This window comes from Protopterus annectens, chromosome 16.part0, assembly GCF_019279795.1.
Source record: "Protopterus annectens isolate FY-2018-M chromosome 16.part0, PAN1.0, whole genome shotgun sequence".
Taxonomy (NCBI): Eukaryota; Metazoa; Chordata; order Ceratodontiformes; family Protopteridae; genus Protopterus; species Protopterus annectens.
In genome coordinates, this window is record NC_056750.1 from 390,515,254 (window position 1) to 390,538,398 (window position 23,145).

The window sequence follows — 23,145 nt, forward strand, 5'->3', positions numbered from 1 at the left end:
ATCTTGCTTCAGACATTTTCTACCACTGGTATTTTCTATATTTACAAAGTCAGAATTTCCACAAACCTGCACTTTTAAAAATTTTGCCCCAAGTTGCTAAACATTGCAGTCCTAAAAATTTTTTTTTAGAACCAAGCAACAGAAATGTGCAACTTGAAATACACTATCTATTAGCATGATACTTAGAGAAGCCAATAGCCATCCTCGTATACTAGATAAGTTATTAAGTCAGGCCACAATGAAAATAACTGCTATAACAAAAAACATCTTTGGCAAACATATTCCAGTAGTAGATATTACAGAATAGGATGCCAGTTTTTTTTTTTTTCCAGATTATTTACAGCTGTCTTTTCTTTCTCAGGCCAGATACCTCCAATGATTTGCTTTAATTTTCTAGATGCAAGAGAAAAAAGTACTTAACTGACAGATTATGTTATTCAAGGAATAATACAGCTGGATGACCTGTTCAGAGCTACATACTCAATACGGACTTTGACAAACTATAAAGGTAAAGATATTATACGGCTGGTGCAGTGGTAGCATTGTCACCTCACAGCAAGAGGTTTTCTGGTTCGATTCTCGTCTAGAGTGCCTTCTGTCTGGAGTCTGCATGTCTTCCCTGTGTTCATTTGGGTATCCTCCAGATGCTCCAGCTTCCTCAAACATTACAACGACATGTGTCTGGAGCATTTCTCCCCAGGCCTCCGCTGAAAATATGCTTGGTTCCATGTCAGACTTTCCCAGTAAACAAATGTTAAATGAATAAAATAAAAGCATCTTTGAAAGGTTTTGGCCACCCATTTGACTCAGCAGCTTTCATTTGTCATTTAAATACCTACTGATGTTTAGTACTAGGCTAACTACCCTTGTTGGCCATTTTAAGCCTAGCCATTTACCGCATGTGATAATCAAACCAACCCTGCACTTTATGTCTCTAAGGTAACACCTTAACCATTATGCCAATTATTATTTTAGATTACATTAAACAAATGTTATGTCTGCTAGGGACTCAAACCCAGGACCTGCGAACCTTTAGACCGTCACTATCCATTTAGCTACTTGGACAGCAGTATACATTTCCGAAGTGGTAGAAACAAGTTCATCTCAGATATAAAATTAAGAAAAAAACATAACACAAGTAAAGTTTAAATTAAAATTAATGATATACACTCAGTGAAATAAATCTCTTTTTTGTCACTTTATTATTACTTCCTTTCATATTAGTGTACATGCATTTAATCATACAATCTGCACTCAGATTTAGATTTTCCAACCTTTCTAAACAGGATAGCTTAAGCCAAAGGGCAAAGGCTTGATACTGCAAAGATATCATACAATTATGCAAACTGTAGCGGAACAAACAACTGAAGAATCAGTTATAGCAAAATATTAGGCATGGATGACTAGACCAAGCAGGACATCAGTAGTGACTGCACCAAACACTAAAGGTAACTTTTACTCTATCCTATGATTTCTGCCTGGAGAGCTATTTAGAGTGCATCCTGTGTGTGGACTGTAATCAACTTTGAAACACATGCTTAGACTGGGACAATGTGAAATATGAAACTGTGCGTTACTGACTGATTGCATCCCACAGTAACTTATGAGAAAAATCAAAACATTTTCAGGGGGCAGGACAAAAATATGAGGGTAAATTAGGGACATTCTACGGAATTCTGGAAAACTGACAGGTATCATACAAGGCACTCTTTAGCAATAAGGAGGAGGACAAAGTAAATAAAATACACCTTAGCTTAGTAAGTCATTTTAACCATACAGAAGGGTGAGTGACCTACTCCATAGGATGAAAGGTTATGGAAGGACAGTGCCCCACTCCCCTGGTATTTCACCCCTACGTCACACAAAGTACATCTTCATAACAAGCACATAAAAAAAGAGCACAAAAACATGAATGGTGCAGCCTCACACCTAGTTATGTAGGGGCACTGACTGTCCTGCAAATACAGGTGCTGGCTCACTGTTGTCAGTTCTGTGTATTATGCACTCAGACTGTTAAAATCAATTACCTGTGCATCACCATGATGTGTTTTAATAAATCAAAACAGTACCAAAAGAAAAGAAACATTTAAAGATATGGGAAATGATAAAATAACCATTTCCTTTTGTTGAGCACTAATAAAATAAACCTGCTAAAGTGAAAGAGATACGAGTTAGTGAACTTATAAGCTACTCCATAATTGCACACTCTTAGGGTCGGTAATATTAAAATCAAGGATCCAGAAGACACAGCTCATTTTAATTGGGATAAAGAGATTGCCCCCATATAAAACATCTTATCTTTTTGTTTCCATGCACACAAGTAGTTTCATTTTAGTATGACTCAGTGAAATGGGACATGAAATATCATATAAGCACTGGAGGTCCTGGTCCACATGGATATAACCGAGGGAGCTACAGGCCAAGTGAAACAAGTAAACTGGGTAAAGAGTATTCCCCATAATGGTGCAACCTGCATTTATTTGCAGTCCAAATCTAAAATCAAACGCTGAAATCTTTTCATTACAATGTTTTTAAAAACATCATTTTTACTGTCAAGAGCTATTATAGCAATAACCACTACCAAAGTGCATGACTCATAGTAGTTTAGCCACATCAGGCGCTATACCACTAAGGTCAAAGCTCAGGTGGATATATGGCACGGAAACAAATATGACTGATTGGCTTGGAGGTGATATATTGACATTTTATGTTGGCAATGTTTACAAAAGGTACCATTTCCCTTTATAAATCAAATCCACTGCCAGCAACATTTCTTACATCTGCCCTTTCCTTATAATTAAACTCCGCAGGAGATGTACTGCATCTCCCCATGTAAGAATGTTCACATATGCCCTAAATCATAATCACTAGTGTGCATTTCCTACCACTAAACAAATGGAAATCACCCGAGTATTTACCTACAGTTATATTCACATTAGTGTAGATGCCAATAAAAATAGTAAAGTTCACTGTACTACTATCCAAAAACAGCAGTACTTGAATAAGTTACATTTAGTTTCCTTTCCAAACCTGCCACCAGTCATAATGGCAACAAGTTCATTTGTGTATCATTTGCTCAGCTAAGCAGATTTTTTTTCTTGTTTTGCAGAGGTTATTGCACTTTTTTTTATAATACTTTGAAGAAAATAAGTTACCAGTAATTCCTCGTCATTTAGTGAAATGGCCACACAGACCACCAACAGCATTACCTGACGTTAGATCGCCTCCTAGTGGCAATTTGACATCACTTTGAAGAATTATTAAATGCAGCTGTAAACAAACAGTTACTGCACATAAAGTGCAAGAATATTCCCAAGGAATAACTCTCAAGCATTTCTAAAATAAGACATGTGATCTTTTTATGAAAATAAATTCTGAGCAAATTATGGAAAATTTACTGTAGCTGCCTTCCTGACTACTTACAAATTGAATTCAGGGCAATCTTCCCAAATTAAATTTCCAAAATACAAAATGTATACAAAAAACACAGTGTATATGTATATCTCAAACACTTTCAGCCTAGTATATATTTTAGGGGATAGCAAAGGCACTATTCTGTTCAACAAGCAAAAATTCTACATGCATTTATTATTCAACAGCTTCTAAAAACATAAAAAATCATGTTTGCTTGAATCAGTGACAAACTCTCCTCGAATCATTTGGAATTGTAGCCATCTGTTTTTCTTCTGACTAGGCAGACACCAAGGTTAAATGTTTACATTTTTACTATTGCCATTACAAATAGATCAGTGATAAATTAACTTTTGGCAGGCATATCTGCAGAACTGCAAGCATTTCCCAGAAAGAATACGAAGGTTTGTGTACTAATGATACCTGCCTATAAGAGAAAGTATATATTTTGCCACAAAACATATAGATTCATACTGCTCAATCTGCCAACATAGAATATTTGGCAAAGGCTCTTGAAAACTAGGTGCACCTAGCCAAAAATCTGGATAGCTACTTATTTTGAATAGTGCAACCACTTCAGTAGGATAGTTGAAAATTGAAAATAAAAAAAATACAACTTTTCATCATACTTTGATCTTTTGCAAAGAAAATTTTTAATAAGATAGGTATGGTGCACAGTGTTGACAATTATTCAGGAACATTCTAACACACAGACACAATATATCAGTTTATATTTTGTGCTAGACAAGTTCAATAAATTATGAAAACATGCAGTGGCAATGTATGTCCAGGCATGAAACCTTTCACCACCTGCAGCACACTACCATTTTCCCTGCATAATGTACCAGTTAACTTGCGGTTCCAATCTGTAGTGCATACTTGCCAATCAAAGATTTATACCTTTGCATACAAATCGGTCCAGATTTATACCTTTGCACACAAATCGGTCCAGTCAGTCAAGAATCAACATAGTGGTTAATTAAGCTAATGAACACCTGGAAGTTACCACTGTGAATCTATAACTTAAAGGAAAAACAAAAGAAAAAAAAAAAAACCAAAACTATACCATTAAAGAAAAAACACAGCTGCTGGCTAAAGAAGCACCATATTCGTGACAGGTTAAATAATTGAAAACGACATAAGAAACTAAATTGGTTATGCAATAACTATACCCAGCATGAAAACAGGTGGAGAGCATTCAATTTTACATCTTGCTATTTCTGCCTTAGCAAGCTATATACAGTGGATATAAAAAGTTTACACACCTCTGTTAAAATGCCAGTTTTTTGTGATATAAAAAAATGAGACCACAATAAATAATTTCAAAACTTTTCACACCTTTAATGTGACTATAACCTGTACAATTCAATTGAAAAACAAACAAATCTGTTAGGAGAAAAATATAAAAACTAAAAAAAAAGTACAATAAGCTGGTTGCATAAGTGTGCACACCCTTAAACTAATACTTTATTGAAGCACCTTTTGATTTAATTACAGCATTCAGTCTTCTTGTGTAGGAGTCTATCAGCATGGCATATCTTGACTTGGCAATATTTGCCCTCTCTTCCTTGCAAAAATGATCCAAATCTGTCAGATTGCGAGGGCATCTCTTGTGTACAGCCCTCTTCAGGTCACCCCACAGATTTTCTATTGGATTTAGGTCTGTGCTCTAGCCAGGCCATTCCAAAAATTAAAATTTACTTCTGGTGAAGCCATTTTTTTAATTTGAATGTATGCTTGGGATCATTGTCACGTTGAAAGGTGAAATTCCTCTTCATCTTCAACTTTCTAGCAGACGCCTTAAGGTTTTGGCCCAAAAGTGACTGGTATTTGGAACTGTTCATAATTCCCTCCACCTTTACTAAAGCCACAGTTTCAGATGAAGAAAAGCAACCCCACAGCATGGTACTGCCACCACTATGCTTCACTGTGGGGATGGTGTTCTTTTGGTGATGTGAAGTGTTGTTTTTGTGCCAAAAGTACCTTTTGGAATTGTGGCCAAAAAGTTCACCCTTGGTCTCATCAGACCATAACACATTTTCCCATATGCTTTTGGGAGACTTTATGTATTGTTTTGCAAATGTTAACCTGGCCTGGATTTTCTTCTGTGTAAGAAAAGGATTCCGTCTTGCAACCCTACCCCATAGCCCAGACATATGGAGAATAGTAATGTCTTTCAGCTTTTCCCGGTTAGGGGTTGCCACAGCGGAACTCCGGTCCGCTAATGACTGGCTGTGGATTTTTACGGTACAGAGTTGTCAGCCAGACGCCTAACCTGCAAAGAAGGCACACCTATTCACGCACGCACGCACCTACCTGCATACCTGCATGTCTTTATACATCACTCGACCACAGGGAGGACATGCAGACTCCACACAGAAGGAGCTCCAGCCGAGAATTGAACAGGAGAACCTTTTGCTGTGAAGCGACAAGCAAAGACATATGGAGAATACTGGAGACATTTGTCATACGTAGCACACAACCAGTACTTTCCAGAAATTCCTGCAGTTCTTTCAGTTTTGCTGTAGGTCTCTTGGCAGCCTGCTTGACCAGTTTTTGTCTCGTCTTTTCATCAATATTGGTAGGACATCCAGTTCTTTGCAACATCACTCTTGTCCCATATTTTCTCCACTTTTTGTTGACTGTCTTCACGGTGTACCATGGTATAATCCAATGCTGTGGAAATGTTTTTGTACCCTTCTCCTGACTGATACCTTTCAACAATGAGATCCTTTTGATGCTTTGTAAGCTCTCTGTGAACCATGGCTTTTGCTGTAGCAGGCAACTAAGAAAATGTCAGGAAAATCCTACTAGGACAGCTGAACTTTATTTGGGGTTAATCAGACTCTCACTAATTGATGGCAAGTATGTACCCAAGAAGACAATGCTGTAATTAAATCAAAAGGTGCTTCAACAAAGTATTAGTTTAAGGGTGTGCACACTTATGCAACCAGCTTATTGTGTGTTTTTTATTTTTTTATATTTTTCCCCTAACAGATTTGTTTTTCGATTGAATTGAACAGGTTATAGGTCACATTAAAGGTTTGAAAAGTTTAGAAATTATTTATTGTGGTCTCATTTTTTATATCAAAAAAAACTTGGCATTTTAACAGGGGTGTGTATATCCACTGTACATCAAAGTTAAAGAATTCTAGTCAACACTATACCAAATAGTAGCATCATTTTATGACTGTTCCAGAAAATAAAGTAAAATTAAAATAAACATACATGTTTCATCTTCTTAATGAGAGGACCGCTACCATGACTTCAGCATTTCGGAAAGTGAGGGTAATTCAAATGAGCATTGTACAATTCTCATTTCCTTATGTTCAGTGTTCCTTTTGCTAATCCCTGGGTGTCTTAAACCTAATGTGGTACTTCTGAAACTAACTTCCCAGTTGGTTTTCTACAACTGCTTTGGCCACACAATAAAGCTGTTTTTCCTTCCAGTGCAGTATACGTTAACCATGTATTCCAATACCTGTAACACCTTGTATATGAAACTGAAATGTGATTACATACTGATTACTTAACAGCAAACAATTGTTGCTTTTGGTCTGCTTTACAACACAAATGGCAAATAAATTATGATGGTCACCCAACCAATTTGCTTATCTTCTCCATGGGTCTTAGTCTTGCTTTCTTGTTGCAAAGATATATTAACTACTACTGCAAGTTACAACTACCTTGCTTGTAAATTTGTATTAAAAAGTGTTGCCGCTATGATGGCGATACTGATAACACACAAACAGTGTAACCACGTATAATCTTTGTACTCTTAAGTATGTTTTCCTGGGGATCACTTAGAAACACAAACTTTCAGGCCATATTATGCCTAAAAAGCTGTTAATGTTTCCAGCAACTGGTGCATAGCCTGGGTACAGACAGGATTGCTAATCTAAATATTATAGGTAAAAATGATGCATCAATTTATTGAATACTTCATGTGGGCAACATTTTGCAAGATGTGCCCATTTCTTCCATGCAAAGTGGATTGGAGAGTAACAAAAAGAGAGTACAAAATAGTATTCAGTAGCTATAACACAGACACACATGCACACAGACACACACAGACACACACACAGACACACACACAGAGCGCATGCATGGCTGTGAATGATTCTGCACACAAAAGATCTGTGCACAAAAAGCATAGCACTCCAAACTCAGCACCAGGTGTTCAGGCACAAATTATGCATATAAAAAAAATTAAGAACATGGAAGACAGACTGGTTTCAGCTCCTCAATGTTTTCTTCAGTTTAAAATTAAGTGCGGAAACCAGTTTTATTTTCTAAATCCTTAAATAAAGTTTACATACATTTCGTTTCACAGTGTTGAGATGTTGGAAGTTGAAGATAGTGCCATGTAAAATAAAAAAAAAAATCATGTTTACTTGAATGATTTGATGTAGTGTAACTTCTGAAATATTCTGTCCACTCCACATACGCACAAGCACACACATGCTGAGCACTCACATACTTGAGAGGGAATTCTGCATAAAAGTATTTGTGATTAGCAGCTTCAAACTTGACTTATACCATTCAATTTCTGTTCCTTCAGAGTCCAAAAAAACTATGTTGTGTTTTCGTAAATGCCATACAGTCAGTGACTGAATACACTGATGTGGCTGGCCTCCATCTCGCTCTAGTGACATTGATAATTCCATGAAGTGATGGCTGTATTGGATGGTAAGGAATCAAAACTGTAGTAAACCACAACATAAAGGGGATACTTGGAATCTCATGGCACCCTAAAAGCTGAAATGTGGTATTTTCTGCCAAATATGGGGCAGTTGAGAGGCATGTATGGATTATTTTCATTTCTATTACCAAGTATATTTTTGTTTATTGTCAAAAACAGTATGATGAAACATCTTAATTATGTTTTGTAAAATCAGGGTAAGTTATTTTTTTATAGCCTGCAGTAATACGTAAAAAATGAAATATGTATATCGATTCCTTATATTCCAAAGTGTTATAATGCAATATATGTCCTGGAATGTATCATCATGACACATATGAAATATTACATAAAAATGTAGTTAACAGTCTTTTTAAATGTTTGGCTTCTGACATTTTAATTATGTATCATGCAACTAAATGTTTTACAATGGAGTTGTAAAGGAGTGAAAGTATTCAGATGAAGTTTGCTTTAATGACTTTTTGGATGAAAGCGCTAAATGCCTATTTATTAAAATCATCCTGCAAATCTTTTTGTCTTTGCATGTCCTGGTTGTACAGTGCTTTACAGAGGTTATTTGTTGAGATACACTGCTACAGCTCATTTTCTGTGATTAGCTGTCTTACTACTCCACTAACTGCTCACTACTAAACATGGAAGGTCACGTTTTGGTGCCTGTCAGTTACTTAGATGTATCTTCTGTTTCTACATAGGTTCTTATGTTTAGTAAACCTAGTAAATTAACCAAACCAACTTTAGGAACCTTGTTCGGAGCTATAGTCAAGTAAAGCAAATTGATCAGAATTACACAGCATAGAAACACATGCTCGTAACAAAATCCAGGTCTCATCAGTACAATTCATCTGGTGGTGGTTTCATGTACTATACTAATATACTGTCATCTAATAAAACACTTGTACCAAATATATGGTAGAAAAATAGCAACTTAGCTACTGGGCAATGTATACAAAAAATGGAAAGTAGTCAGTGTCACTTAAATAGGTTCCTAGGTTTTTACTGGGCTATCTGCCCAAAGGCATATATTAGCCCAGCCACGTTGTGCGGTATTCACCGCCCCTTTAGTAGTTCCCTAGACCCTTGTACTAGCAGCTAGCTACCCTTGGCCCCTATCTAGTAGTGCTGTTGGTGTGATCCCCGGTGTGAACTTTCTGTTACCCATCCACTCATCAAGGTTCCTCTTGAAGAGTGATAGTGAGGGACTCTGTCTTATGTAGATCGGGACCCTGTTCCATAGTAAGGGAAGTCTCTGCGAAGGGAATCTATCCCTCCAGCATGTTCTATTAATTGTTGTGTTGAGGTCTATATCCCTAGAGCGTGTAGCTCAAGTAGATTTGGTTTTGCTAAGATGGAGCATGTTCAACAATTCTGGGTTGGACATGGCTCTGTACGTTAGACAGAGATCGCCTCTGAGAAAGCGTTATGCAACAGAGAACAGTCTTAGCTTTTTCAATTGTGCTGCATAGGGCAACTGTTTAAGGCCAGTAATCCTCTTGGTTAGGTACCTCTGTGGTCTCTCCAGCTGCTGGAGATGTCTAGCCAGGTACATTCCATTTGGTGCATTGTACTCAATAATGGGTCTGATGAGGGAAGAGTAGAGGGGTACCATTACATCTTTAGATCTTGATGCGAACCCTTTCATGATCAGATGAGTCACATAGAAGGATTCTCTAACCAGTTTGGCAACATGGTTATCAAAGGAAAACTGACTATCTACTTGGGTCCCTAGATCTCTTATTTCTTCTCCAGATTTCAGGGGATTACCTCCTATGTTGTAGTTTGTGGGTACTCCGTTTTTTCCAAAGGGGAGTACTACGCATTTTTATGCATTTAGCTTGAGACCATGGCTTTGACACCATGCATCAGTCTCATTTAGGCCCTTCTGGAGGATCTCCATGTCGGCCGGAGACTCTACTATAGCACCCAGTTTGCAGTCGTCTGCAAACTTAGTCAACCACAGCCCTGCCGTGCTTGCCTGTACTTCTGAGAAGTATATGCCAAACAGGAGGGGCCCCAGGACAGAGCCCTGAGGCACACCACTCATTACTGGTCTGGATTTGGACATAGATCCCGCTACTCTTACTTTATGGGATCTGTCTGAGAGCCAGTTTGCGATCCATCTTGTGACGTAAGGGTTTATGCCCAGGCTGGTGAGCTTATCAATAATACCTGAATGGGGAATGGTGTCAAATGCTTTAGCAAGGTCAAGGTAAGCCGTGTGTACCTCCTTTCCTTTATCTATAGCCTGAGTAACTGTCTCAAAGAAATCCACAAGGTTCAGGAGGCATGATCTGCCCTTGACGAAGCCGAACTGTGTGGGGTCCAGTGACTGGAGGTTCCCAATCTCTCCATTTATCAGTTCCATAATGATTCGCTCCACAGCCTTACAGATCAGACTGGTCAGGCTTATTGGTCGGTAGTTCCCAGGGTCAGTTGTGGCCCCACCCTTGTGTAGCGGGACCACCGTTGCCGTGCACCATTCTATGGGCACATATCCTGTGGAGAGGCTGAGACTGAACAGGGTATTAAGATGCGGGGTTAATTCCTTTTGGAGCTCGCGTATGACATAGCCTGAGACACCATCTGGTCCCATGGAGGCAGTGTTTTTAGCTTTAGATAGAGCCTTGTTAACCAACGTATCAGTAATAATTGGACTTACACAATCCCCTGGAATGGTAATAGGCCCAGTAGGTGGGGGGGAATTTGCACTGAACCTGTCAGCCAAGATGTTGGCAATGTCAGAAGGGTCAGTGTATTATGTTCCATTTTGTACTAGCTCAGAACAGACCTGAGCGTTGCCATTTAGGTTTTTGACGTAGTCATAGAAGGCCTTATGGTTATCCTTGGCAACTTTCTTTTCAAAATTAGCTTTAGTTGACTTGATGAGGGCCCTCAATTTCTTACTAATGCTGATCAGGGATGATTTTTCTACTTGAGATTTGGCCTTTTTTTGTATAAGTCTCCTCCTTTTATTGTAAAGTTTGCTTATGGCCAGGGTCCACCAGACTGGTTTCTTCTTGCTTGAGGAAGGAGTCTTGGTTTTATTTGGGATAGCACGGTCCATGCAATCCTGAAGATGCATACAGAGTGCCTTGGTGTAGGATTCCGCATCCTGGATATCATTATCCTTCTGCAAGGGAATAGTGAAGCTTTCCACTTCGGATGCAAGTAGTTTGAAGTTTGCTTTGGAAATCTCCTTTTAAATCTCTGTGAAGGGAATGGACTGAAGAATCCTTCCAACTGCTTTTATATTACAATGACTAGGTATCTAGAGAAATAAACTGCATTACCTCAAAATATGTCGGACAACAGCAAGTCAAGATCTATGGCTACAAGGTCTTTTACAAATAAGCAAAAAGCATCAAGAATTTGTTTTTGCAAAAACATATTAAAACTGAAAAATAGTCTGCTATTCCTTCAGGAAATGCTAACTTACTAAATAACAGAAGGAATAAATTTGAAGGTGCAGTTAACCATTTGTTAAATTATATAAATTCAGTATTCCAAACAGAATAAGGTGTACCTTATATAAATAAAAGCAATGGACATTGCACATCACATCAAGTTTAAAAATCTAATAAAAATTATGTCCAGTATTCAGAGTCATTTGCACAAATGTGTCAGGGGTATCCCTGATGTTTACAAATGAGCATTGCAAAGGCAAGTTTCATAGAGGTCATTTACACTAATGTGAAATGACTCAAGTATAATGAGAAATTTTGTAAAGCAACATATACTAATAAGGTGTTTATTGTAATTCACAGACCAGGATCTGCTTGGTATGCACATTGTCCTTCATATTGTGGTTGTAATCTACAAACTTGCCCCAGTTATCTGTTCAGTAATTTATCCAAATGTGCACAAGACACAAAATGAAAACTACCCCCACCCTCCCACGATCCCTTCAGTAGTATGTCTAGGTATGCACAAGTAAGCCCCTGACATCAAAATGAAACTTTCTCCTCCTCGAGACCCCTTCAGTAGTCTGCCCATGTATGCACATGTACGTCCATGTAATCAAATGGAACCCTTTCCCTTCACCTTGCATTTACATATTCTTCTGTTAAATTGCTGCTTACTGAAGCAAGTTCAGGATCATTTACACATCTAGTATGCACATGAGCTCAGTATGGATTCATCTCTATGAATCCTACACAGATAAGGGAAGTACTTCCCTTATCTGCATATCAGCTGCCCAGATATCACTTATGCCTTAAACATATTAAGCATTTGCAATAGGGAGGCATATCAATAAAAAGGCCTCCACATATATGTATTCATACTGAAAATCCATGATTTGCATATCTGTGTAGAACTGCACTTCACATACTGCCACAATAGAAATGCAAAGCCCCGAACTATGAATACCAGCCTATGTTTTATAACAATACTAAACTAAATCAGTAATAATGATTAAACATCCATTATAGGCAACAAGTAATACACAAGGTGTACTCCTTATCAACAAAAGACTGCATTCTGCATTTTTGCATTACAAGACCTATACAACTACAATACAACTCTATAGGTTTCATAACAAGGACACTAAACTGGATCTGTAATAATGCTTAAATATTAAAGGAACCATTAAAAGCATCAAGGCTTTCTCATGAATAAAATAATACATGAAAATAGTCTGCCGTCACAAAGAAATAATCAATTAAAACAAGTTCATCAACGGAGCTCTCAGCTGAGGGTATCCACTAACCTCTTATTTGTTTTAGTATTTTTGTCCAGGCATCTAGGACTTCTTTAGAATAGCATCACAATTTCAAGATCAATTAAATATAAAATGTCCAGAAAGAAACCTAACATGAGAGCACCCCAGCGCTACCAGGCTATACCTCGTATCATGCTTTTCGGCCCCAAAACCCAGGTCGAACCACAAAGGGAGGGGGAGTGTCCATATTCATAAAGGACACCCACACCTCCAGGTTAATAGCAACACATGAAGCATCAGAGACCATACAGGTGCAACTAACCATAGGCAAAACTGCTATACAACTGGTAGCATGTTACAGACCACCCTCCCAATCTCAAGAACCCCACTTAGCCTTCCTGAAGACATTGGAGGATGTGAATGTATCACAAAATACCATCATACTGGGAGACTTCAACTACCCAAACATAGATTGGGTACATTATTCTAGCCCTAATACCCTAGCCCAAAGGTTCCTGGAATTCATAAATTCAAATGCACTGGAACAACTAGTCACCTCTCCTACTAGGGGAGATAATATACTAGACCTGATCATCACAAACATGGGGACAAAATGCTCCACACCGGAAGTATACCCCTCACTAGTGAGATCTGACCACAAACTAATCACCCTGGATATACATATCCCACCTCCACCCCAGCACAAAAGACCACAGTGAAAAACTTCTCAAAAGCAGACTTCACTCTTCTTAAGACTGAGATGGTATCCTTTAAGCCCACTGTGCCAGTGGATACCACATCCCACAATGCCGAATCCTTCACAAATGCTTTCTATGGACATCTCCAAGAATGCATGGATCATGCAATCCCAAACAAATCCAAGTCCCTCTTCACCAAATGTAAGCGTCCTGTCTGGTGGACCTCAGCCATAAACAAATTGTATAACAAAAGAAGGAAGCTACTGCACATCAGAGCGAAATCCCATGAAGGGAAGACATCTCTGATCAACATTAGCAGAAAACTACATTCTCTCATAAAAACATCCAAGGCAAACTTTGAGAGAAAAATCGCTAAGGACACTAAAGATAACCACAAAGCCTTCTTCAGCTATGTTAGAAACCTGGGCGGAAACCCTCAGATATGCTCTGAGTTGGTTCACAACAACAAAAAATACACTGAACCCACAGATATTGCTAACATTCTGGCTGACAGGTTCAGTGCAAGTTTCTCACCTCCTTCACCCCCAAAAGAAGAAATACTTATCCCAGCTGAATGTAATCTCCCTGTCATCTCAGATGTCCAAGTGAGAACCGCCCTAAACAAAGCAAAAAACACAGCATCAATGGGACTGGACGGTATCCCAGGGTGCGTGTTACGTGAACTCCAAGAGGAGCTAAACCCACACATAAAAATGCTATTTAACCTTAGCCTTACTTCGGGATATGTACCTGAACACTGGCGTACAGCAACAGTGGTCCCACTCCACAAGGGGGGGTGCCTCCACAGACCCTGGAAACTACCGCCCCATAAGCTTGACTAGCCTGGTCTGCAAAGCTATGGAAAGAATCATTATGGAACTCATAAACGGAGACATAGGGGACCTACAGACGCTTGACCCCACCCAGTTCGGCTTTGTAAAGGGCAGATTCTGCCTTTTAAACCTGGTTGACTTTTTCGAAACAGTCACTAGAGCCATTGATGAGGGCAAAGCAGTCCATACAGCATACCTGGACTTGGCTAAGGCCTTCGACACAATACCCCACTCAGGCATCATAGATAAGCTAAACAGCTTAAATGTAAACCCTTATGTCACTAGATGGGTTGCAAACTGGCTAAAGGACAGAACCCATAAAGTTAAAATCGCTGGAGCAATGTCAGACTCAAAGCCAGTCACAAGTGGTGTCCCACAGGGATCTGTCCTGGGACCCCTCTTGTTCAGCATTTATTTCTCAGATGTTAAAGCAAACATGGGAGGGCTGTGGCTGACAAAGTTTGCAGATGACTGCAAACTAGGTGCCATAGTCGATACACCAGCAGATACACACATCCTACAAAAAGGCCTCACTGAAACGGACAACTGGTGCCGTAGTCACGGCCTTAAACTAAATGCCAAAAAATGTATAGTCATCCCTTTTGGAAAAAACAAAGTACCCATAAATTATCACATAGACAGCGACCCACTGAGTATGGAAAAAGTAATCAGAGACCTAGGGACCCAAGGAGACGGCGACCTCTCATTTGACACCCACGTTGCCAAAGTGGTTAGAAAAACATTCTACCTTGCACACCTTATCATGAAGGGTTTCACATCCAGATCCAAGGATGTCATTGTACCCCTATATTCCTCCCTCATCAGACCCATGATTGAGTACAATGCCTCATTTGGTATGTACCTCACCCGGCACTTGCAACAGCTGGAGAGACCACAAAAGTACCTCACCAAAAGGATCAAGGGTCTCCAACATATGTCTTATTCTGCCAGACTAAAGAAACATCAGCTCTATTCAGTAGCATACCACCTGCTCAGAGGTGATCTCTGCCTGACATACAAGGCCATGTCCAATCAGGATCTGATGGACATGCTCCACCTCAAAAATCCAAATCCATCAGGACCACGAGAGCTAAAGACTTAAACCTCGGCACAAGTATGAATAGGACATGCTGGAGGGATAGATTCATAACCCAGAGGCTTCCCATGCTTTGGAACAGGATCCCAGTTTGTATTAGGCAGAGCCCCTCACTGACTCTCTTCAAGAGAAATCTTGATGAGTGGATGGGAGATCGTAAGTTTACCCCAGGGGTCACATCTGTGTCACTGCTAGACAGGGGCACAGTAAACTAATTCTATTATATAAGGGGACCTTCACTGTGTCACTACTAGACAGAGGCACAGTATTCTAGATTTATTCTGTACATTTTTGTACCATTTCATGGGGTGGCAAAAGCCACATCACTATGGCTAGGCTTACAAATGCCCCAGGGCAGATAGCTTAGTACTATACTATGAAACTATGAAACGACACCTGAATCAAATGACACTTAATTATTTGTTTACTGGGAAAGTCTGACTAGGTCACAAGAGACTCTTAATGGAGGCCCAGGAAGAAAAGCTTCAGCAGGTTTACAATCAAATTACATAATCAATATGCATGACACTGAACATCACGCGTTAAACAGTGGAGAATGAGTGTTAAACTTTGAAAAAAAAAAAAAAAACGTAGAAACTTCGAAATGAAGAAGGCATGAAAATGTGAGCTTTTATGTCAGAAAACCAAGTAGAATGTAGACAGTTATAATCATATTATGATTAGTATGCCTGTATAAGCATGATTTCAGCAATTAAACTGTGTAGAGAGAAGAACTGGAGTGACAATAAAATGATAGTAGGAATGAAGTGAAGTGAGGAGGTATGCCTAGAGATTAAATATATACAAGTGAGCTGTAACTATCAGAAATCTAGCTTGATAATGAATTAATAGGACCCATTGGTTTGCAGAGATTACATAATATTTCTAAATTGCAACAGAATGTTGCAGAACTGAGTACGAGGAAGATGAAGTGTACATCGTTTTGAAAGATTATCATCCTGTGACTGAAGGAGTGATATCTAGATAACTGAGTGGAGGTTGGGAATCAGAGTAGATATTAGCATGTTTACTACAGTTTGAAGAAAGTACACTGGGGAGGAATAAGCAATTTCATAATCAGCTGGAATGAAAATTTGACTGTATTTAACACTTACAGTGGGCGACACTGGAAAGTGTGACCAGTAAAGCAGAGGCATAATATTAAATAGGAGGGTACTATTGTTTTGCAGGCTCATGGCACGGCAGGGACTGGAAATTGCTCCTTTCCCCACTGTGGTCCAATCTCGGAGTTGATATATATAATCAATCAGGGAGTGTGAGGGGTACAACCTCCCATGCAAGGGCTGTAAAGAAGGTTTTTTTTTTTTTTTGCTTTCAGAATTAAGTTGTTCGAGCGGTTATGGCTTCTTATTGTGCCGATCATTCATTCGTGCAGTCCATAATGTGATAGAAATCCACGTAAATACAAACTTGGGTCTCCCCTGAAAAGAGGCACTACCCTAATAGGATTGTACTGGTCAACAAAGATAAATAAAAAGTAAGTAAAACAAAAAGAATTATACCATGTGAGTCTTTATGATTTCTAAAGTCTGTAGAATAATATCTTCCGTTTCTTGAAACCATGTCTCAGATTATATACATGTACATACATGTGTGTATGTGTATACTTATGTATATATGCGCGCGCGCGCGCACACACACACACACACACACACACACACACACACACACACACACACACACACACACTATTCTATTGTTAATGCACAAAACAAACCATGACAGGTATGTGTCCAGTTCGCATGCTAGTCATCAATAAAGGAAGTGTCTCAGCTAAAATTACCTTCATTTTAATTAAAACACACGCAGTTTATAAAAGTCCAGTAATAATCAAATCCAATTACTATCTGTATGCTGCATTATATACAAACATACTATGATACTCTTCAACTACTTAAACACCAAAGGGAAAGGGGTTTCCAAAGTCCCACAGCAATCTCTGGCTCAGCCACAGAAGACTTAGAGCAGCACCATTTCTTACCCTACAAAACTGCAATAATCAAATGAATTCACGATGCTCTAATGGAGACCTGAAAAAGCCTTTTAGAAATCGAGAGTACAGTGAGGCCTCATTTTTGATTGATTTTTCTCTTTAGTTCACCGAGGTAACAAACGGACTTTCAGAGTATTAAGCAACGTGCTGAAAACTTAGCCCTGGCCCCTGACCATACTTCTCAACTGTCCAGATTTTTACAGAATAACTAGATTTTCACTTCACAAAAGTTGTAATTTTCTGGTAAATCAGTGAGGATTGAAGCCATTAAATAATAACATGCATTTGTGTTTCAGACTTCATTTCTTTCAGAAAATGCATACAAATACAAATCCTGTTTTTCTGGCAATTTTTTAAGTTTAAATTTTACAAAGGCAATATTTAAAACCTGTCTACATTTTTGGGCCTTGACCCCATTATTTTAGGCTTTGTCCAGATTTCTTGTTCTAAGAAGTTGAGAGGTATGCCCTCCTGACATTGCTTTCATGAGAAAGACACTGCTAACAGAAAAGTTTTAAAAACATACTGTTATTTGTCTTTTTCTTCTTCTTGCAAAGTGAACATGTTATTTGTTGGGATATGCCTATCAAACATGGGCCTCATCTGTGAACAAAATGCAGCATTGCTTATAAACCTGAATAATAACTGTTTTCTGCTTTTCAGAATAAAGAGACTTGGTTATAGTTTAGTGAAGCCTGGGATAAGGATGCACGGCCGAGTAAGAGTTAATTTACTGAAGCAGGCTGTGTGTCCTGGAAAATTTGAGCTACCATTGTTGAACTGAACATTCTGTACTTCTTGAACATTCTGCACTAACTGTTGGTTTGAGGGAATTTTTGATAAACATGTTTACCACAGGTGCTTTCCCTAGCCAACTGTCAACGGTCAGAAATGTAACAAAATGTTGTTTTGCTTGCAGTATAAAAGTTGATGTCAGTAAACAAGTTGACCAGAGGAGGAGATCATCTTGGCCAACATGATGTGTAATCTGGTTAGCTGCTAATAGGTTCATAGGTTCATAGGTTTATACTAGGCTATCTGCCCTAAGGCATTTATAAGCCTAGCCCAAATTTTTGTGGCTTACGCCACCCCTTATATGAAAAAATACTGTGCCCATTAGTTTGTTGTGCCTCTGTCCAGCAGTGACACAGAGATAATTCCCGGGGTAAACCTACGATCTCCCATCCACAGGTCAAGATTTCTCTTGAACAGAGCCAGTGAGGTGCTCTGCCTCACATGGACTGGGATTTTATTCCACAGCATAGGGAGTCTCTGAGTGATAAATCTATCCCTCCAGCACGTCCTATTTATATCCGTGCTAATAAAGAAGTTTTTCATCACCTGAGGCAGATGTGACTTGTTTGAATTTTTCTTCTGACATTTTGGTCCTTCGGACTGGAAACCTCTACGAAGATATGGATCAGATCGACAGAGAGACTGAAAAACCTGTGCAGGTGAGGGTTTCTCATCTTAAGATTCCCTCGACTGAAAGCCCTCCGACTGATTTGTCATTGAGAGGAGGCCGGCTGCTCTCTGATCCCTATCTGAGGGATGGTTTCTGAACGAAAAGGGGAAACGGAGTCTCATCTGGTTCAGGTAGGATGAAAACTAAATTTTCTTTTAATTTAATTTAACCTTGTTGACAAGGGTTTTATTTTTAGTTAAGGGTGGGTAGGATTACTTGTTAAGATTATTTTGTTAGGATCACCCGTTAATCCCTGTAAAGTAACTTTGAAACAGTCCTAAAGTAAGAAATCTAGGGGAAACATGGGTTCGAGTTGCTGCAAGTGTGAGAGTGATGTCTGTTTAAATATTGATGCTAAGTATATGAAAAGTTTAAACAAAAATAATGTTAAATTTTTGAAAAAGTGGAAGTTGAAATATGATTTTGATGGTACACTGAATAAGAATGCCTGTGCAAAATTGGTTAGAGATTTGAAAAGAGATGTGGGAACTAGACTTAAAAAGCAAAGACAATTGGGATTTCCCCAAGCACAAAAATGGTTAGAAGAAGCAAATAAATGAGCTATAAAAGAAAAACAGTGCCAGGAAAAAGAAAAAATAAATCAAAAGGGATCACTGGTGCCAAATGGAAAAGTAGCTTTATTTTTAGATAAGGAGGATGAGCATACAGTTTGTGCGGTACAAAGGCAGGCAACTGCCCCACCTTATGGGGAAATTGCTGCTGCATCGCAGAACCGCCTCAATATCAGTCTGAAGATGTGGGATCTGTACAGCAGGGTGGGTTATTGGCTGCTCAAGGAAATGTTGTGACCCCTCCAATTTACCCGCAAATTCCCGTAGTACCCAAGGTTGCTTTGCAACAGGTAGACCAACCTATGCAGTTAAGGTCAGGACCAGCAGGGCAAGGACGTTGGGCCATTAAACTTTGACTACTCAGAAGCTCTTCCCTTAATACAAGTTGCAAACCCACAAGCATGGGATGTTGGACAAGAGCCAACTATTTTAGTTTATCGTCCCTGGGCTAGAGAGGATATAAAACGAGCTACAGATGGTATTCCTCATCCCAAGGTTAATTTTCAAAAGTTTTCTGAGGACATAGTTGGTATGCGTTTAAGTCATCATCTAAATGGTTTAGAAGTAGAACAAGTAGTGCGACAAATTCTGGGTCCAGATTGGCATTTAGTTTGTGGTACTTGGACATGTAAGGCAGATGACGGCACAACATTAAAGCATAATTCTGGGGTGTTAGACACGAGTCACTGATCTGTTAAAGAGAATTTCTGATAAGTGGCGTCCAAAAGCAGATTGGACAGTAATAAATCAGTGCATCCAAAATGATGATGAATCTGTAGATCACTATATTGTAAGATTGACAGAAGTGTTCAATAACCATTGTGGAATGATGATTCCGCAGGATCAGACCAATGATAGTCCATATGAACAGCAATTGAAAAATGCTTTTCTTAAAGGTTGTAAGGCTCCAATAAGTAGTTTTATAACTAAGCATATGGTAGATCATAGAACATGTAGACTGCAACCTTTGTTTGAATATGCACAGCATGCTGAGCGACATTTCAATTTAAAAAAGAAAAAGTAAGTACAAGTGTTAGCAGTAGGGGATGATGGTGGTATATTCTTGGTACAGGACCAAAGGGGGCAAGGGCGCCGTGGTGGCATAAAAAAATGTGGGGGCCAGAAATGGGACACGTTAAATGAACCGGGTGGACATTCAGAGGAATATGAGGGAAGGTTAAAACGTGGAGAATGTTTTAAGTGCAGTAGACATGGGCACTTCGCTGCCGACTGTGAAGAGTGGCAACACCCCCCACAGCTTACGAACAAGGGCTCCGCATGACTATATGATAGTAAAGGAAGGCGCCAAATTCATTATTGTGATTATTGTAGAGAAGAAGAAAGTGAGAATGATTGTAATGATGATGAGGCAGACACTCTCTGCGATGAATGTCAGAACACTCATAAGGAAGGGCAGGATTGTGACTGTGAAGTCATAAACCTGGCAAATTTGGGTATTGCTATGCATCTAGATCAAAAACCCATGATAGAGTTTTTGGTTGAGGGACAGAAAGTGGAGTTTTTATGTGATTCAGGTGCATCATGTACACTTTTGGGTCCAGCAGTTCTGCCTCTGAACTGCGAAACAGATGAGTTTGTCTTTGTGAAAGCGGCAAACGGGAAAATCTATAAGGAACCACCGTCTCATCCTCTATTGTTCACAGATCCGCAAACAAACCAAACTGATAGGTGTAGGGTAATTATATCGAAAGTTTGTCCAGTTAATTTGCTGGGAAGAGATTTGATGCATTCGTTTGGAATAGCGGCAATTCCCACACCTAAAAGGCATTGAGGCGAAAAGGTTAGCGGATGGCTTGGAGGTACAGGGAGTACAAGACTTGTTTTACTGGTATAGCCAGGACTTGATTTCAAACGGCCCGGGGAGGGTTGATACAGATTTGATCAGCCTAGCTTTAAGTAAATCTAGGAGCGGGTCACCGCAGGTTGCGGCGCACTTACATTGTACAATGTTCTATAGAAAGGCCCCTGGTCCGGATAAAGAATTTGAAAAATAATTCTTTAAGCACAAACGTGCAAGGATAATATTGAATGATATGTTTTGGGATACGCAAGGTAATACAGTAGTGACCTGTACTTTGACCAAGGAAATGAGTTCTTTATATTGCTCAGGTTATAGCCCACATATTTCAATTACTACAGAGGTGGGGACACATTGAGTAGATTTGGCGAAAAAGGTAACGAATTGGGACACAATGTCCGAAAGTCAGTTGAAGGATCAACAGATCCAGGTGCAAAGATTAAATTGGGTGACTTGGGCACAACCAAGTGTGCACTTCAGGGATGACAAAACAGAAATGGCATGACAAATCCTTCTAACTCAAGAGGAAGATAGTGCGTTAAGTGCCTTACTTGTAGATTTATGGTCAAAATGTAAAGGGGATGTAGGACTGATGAAAACAGCAGGTGAAGTTTGTATAACTCCAAAGTCAGGTTTTAGACCTTGTAAGCACCAATACCCGCTAAGTAAACAAGCAGAGGAAGGAATTAAGCCAGTCATTGAGCAGCTAAAACAGGTAGGAATTCTTGTTGAATGCCCAGATTCACCCTGCAATACTCTGTTGTTTCCTGTAAAGAAACCGGATGGGTCATGGAGGTTGGTTCAGGATTTACAAGCAGTTAATTCGGCTGTGATCCCAAGAGTACCAGTGGTCCCTGACCCCTATACACTACTTAATGATTTACTACCTCAGCACAGATATTTTTCTGTCATAGATATAAGCAATGCTTTTTTCTCCATACCACTACATAAGGAGAGTAGATTTTGGTTTGCATTCACTTATCAAGGTAAAAGATACACCTACACCAGATTGCCACAGGGTTATTGTGAGAGTCCGACAATATTTGCACAAGAAATGGCTGCAAATTTAGCTTAGTTTGTTCCCCCAGAGGGAAACCAGGTTCTGTTGTATGTAGATGATATTTTGTTGGCCTCACCCACGCAGAAAGTTTGTAAAAGGGATATCCTTGCCCTTCTTAGTTTTTTAGCTGAGCAAGGACATAAGGTAAATAAAGAAAAGTTACAATTGTGGAAAGCACAAGTAAAGTACTTGGGTTATTTAATTTCACAGGCAGGTAGACAATTGAAGAACAAAAGAAAACAAGCAATTCTTGAGGCACCTATGCCCACAACTAAGCGGGAGATGATGTCCTTTTTAGGTGCGACTGATTTTTGTAGAAGTTGGATCCCTAACTATGCTGAGGAAGTAGGGCCATTGACCGCACTAATCTATGACACTCCCATGGCAGCTAAGAATGCTATACAGTGGACAAATATGGCAATACAGGCATTTAATAGAATTAAGCAACTGATAGCAGGATCCTCTGTTTTGGGTTTTCCGAACTATTCTAAGCCGTTTGTACAAATGGTTGATTGTAAGGGAGGATATATGACTTTGGTTCTGGTACAAGTACATGGGGATAAACAGAGACCGATAGCTTTCTACTCCTCCAGATTAGATTCTGTTGCAAGGGCATTGCCGCATTGTGCTCAAGCTGGTAGTGGCAGCCGCCATGGCAGTACAAGCCTCAGCATCATTAGTTTTGTTTCACCTATTACAATTGCGGGTTCCACATTCAGTTGCTACTATACTTTTGCAAGATAAGATAACCTTTTTATCTCCTAGTCGACATTTGTCATGTATGACAGTGCTGCTGACAAAGCCTCATATGACCATAG